We start from the raw sequence: 3,059 nt of genomic DNA, 5'->3' as shown, positions 1-3,059 counted from the left end.
AGGTTACTACGCTACATTTTCCAAGCTATTACACCCATTATGCGATTAGGGATTTGTTTACCTCTGCAATACTTCACTCTAACCCAGTATTAAACGAGTTAAACTTTCGATTAGGGTATGTTGGCTTGTCTCCACCCTCTTTAAATTATGCAGTTTATTAATTTTCTTAATGAATACTTGTCCTTCTTCACTATGTCTTTCAGGTCTCTACTGTAAATGGTATGTTTGCATGTAAGCCGTACCTACATCCAGGATGTATTTTCGGTAAGGGCAACGATACATGTGCCTTTTTCGTTTTATCGTCAGTTTCGTGGTGGTAATCTTTGTCTTAGAGTCGTGTCCTTTTGTTTTAGACCTGTTGGATACCCACAAAGGTGGTGTGTTACTTTAGATGAGCTTAGAGGTTAAAGTGCAGCCTCACAATTCTATTTGAATATAAAGTTTAAGACCAATCGTATATAAGCAGGAATTTATACTTCTTTTTCAATAGCAAACAGTCTCATTTAGCCTTTCCTATTACTCGGCTCAATTTACACTGCTTCTTTGGCATGGGCTGTTTCTGTGAGAACCAGCACAGGGTTCGGCGGCTGCACTATGCACTACAGGCGGTCTCAGCGCCTTAATCAACCGGCCCATTCCGTGTCTGTCTGGGTTGACTGGTGGGGTGGCCCTATAGCGTACGCGTTCGGACCTCATACAGTAGGGGGTGTTCATGGCCTTTTCCATTGTAGGTATATTACATTGAAAGAGAAAGACAAAGCTGCCCTCGGCTAATCACCCCGCGACCCCCCTATTCCCGAGGATGCTTAGTTTTACGCTCTGCGTTCTTTCCGCGTTTCTGTGCTCTTTCACTAGGTGTTGTTGTCTAGCCTGCCGCTATTGTTGTGTCTCCTGCCCGGTCAGGTGGCGTTCTAGTGTGCACATAGTAATGGTTAATCATTTACATTATAGAGTGGGTAGGAGGTTGGATGATGTGCCCTGAATGTATTGACTTGTCGTATGTGTGACTGTTTGGTGATTGCATTCTTTTCACAGGAGAGATTAGAGCTCTTCATCTTTTCTATTGGTAGTATGTTGTTTATTGATGTATAGGGTGATTATTCTGATTATCATATAGTATACAGGAGAGTCGAGTGGTGTTTGTTTTGTATACAGCAGGCAGCTGGTGGAGTTCACAGCGAGACGAAGGGCCGGGGTGATCGCAGTCGCCTCACGGGTGGAGAGATAGGTAGCCGCGCGTGCCCCCGGCTCTCACGGACTATCCCCTCCTCCAATCTTACCCTCCCCGTGAGCGACCTGAGTATCACCGCCGCTCCTTCGTTACATGATCAAGGATGTGAGGAACTTGCAGCACTTCGCTGTCCTGCATGTCTAAAGGGCTACCGCCCCTCTTACCCACACCAATAAATAAAACATATATTAACTGAAAATTGATGAAAATTCTCTATGTACGTCATAATTGTCGCTCAGCCATACAAACAAAAGACTCAAAAAATGCACAACGCTCCCAAAGCGCGTGGACTCACATATCATGACTTTCCACCCACACCCGATACTCAGTAGTCTATAGTAACTAATAGAATGAGATGAATATCTATTGTGAGATACTAGAGCAGTGATTACGACATATCTGACTGAGCAGCAGTGTGAAGGAGCAGTGTACATAAACCAATGATAGAAACTATGAGGATTAACCAGACACAGATAATGGAGGATTGAAACCTTGCAGAGTAAAATAAGTCATTCGAGAGTACTTGTTGGAGCTCTTGTCTTTTATCAATTGTAATATACTCTATGGAAGGGCCATTGAACAATCACGATCTCCTAACTGTATGAGGTCTATCAGAAGTGGCGCTATCGCTATTGGGTACTCGCACTAATCAGAGGAGGGACGTAGCAGGAGCATTGTCCGTGGAAGCGCTGAGAAGCGCTGTAGTGCAGATCTGTACAGGCATGTAGTATGAGTGGCTGTTCTCATCCTGAATGTCAGCCCATGCTAGAGGACTGTGTGATATTGATGCGTAAACATGAGAAATGCTCAATCAGTTTTGATGCTGTTTGGTATCACGATAATAAGAAAAGTATAAATATGCTCTCAGCAGGTTCAACAGTTGAAAACCGGCTATATATGGTATGAGTCCGTGATCCACTTTATTATTCAAATAGCTATGATAGGTGCCATCTTTAAACTCATTATGCTCATCTAGAGTGTAACAACTTTTGGGTATACAAGTTCACAATGGAACCCACTTCTAGAAAGATGATAACACAGAAATAACCTAAAGATATAATGATTGACCATGTCATTGCATTTTGAAAAATCTCATCTGAGAATGTTAGGGTTCAGTGCTTACAGCTGAAACATCAGTTTTTACAGTAGAGACGCTGAAAGAAATGGAATAAAACAAGATTCATTAAGTAGAAATTTAATAGAACTGCATTAATAAAGAGTGGACCACCAACACACTGTGATACCACTATCCATGAATAGTGTAATGTTTTATAATATGGGTTTTGATGAAGTAATTGCAGCGGTGGTATACAAATCATAACTGGGCCAGTAAGTGTGTGTACACAGTATGAAAATGTTAGCGTGAACGCTTGTTAATCCGTGCCTGCTATCTCCAAACTCAGGAATGAGCACCGGCCATTTAGTAATTAAAGTATCTCCAACATTACAACCTAATGACTTCGTAGTCAGAGCCAGATCCGCGAGCATAGACTGACTGTTTAACTATCACGTTTATTCATGATTAGTGCTGCAGGCGGTATAACTCCGGAGCGTTCTCGATTGCCTGGGCAAGGACATCCAATCATCTCATAAATTCCATGAAACATTGATATAACGAGGACTAAAAAGATCAACTTATTGCGATCACCGCTTAGAGGGCATTACTCGTGTATGCACAGAGAAGAGTTATTGCGCAACTGTCATGACGCTGCAGAGAAGCAAGAATCACACGGCAGCTCAGCAAACGCGAGTGTGATAATCACTCATACAAGGTTCTAATATCATTAGGATCATAAAAGGAAATATTTATGTCCACCAGCTGACAAGG

This window comes from Notothenia coriiceps, unplaced genomic scaffold (assembly GCF_000735185.1).
Source record: "Notothenia coriiceps isolate Sejong01 unplaced genomic scaffold, NC01 NC01_scaffold00000339, whole genome shotgun sequence".
In the NCBI taxonomy this organism is placed as follows: domain Eukaryota; kingdom Metazoa; phylum Chordata; class Actinopteri; order Perciformes; family Nototheniidae; genus Notothenia; species Notothenia coriiceps.
This window is presented reverse-complemented; position numbering follows the sequence as displayed.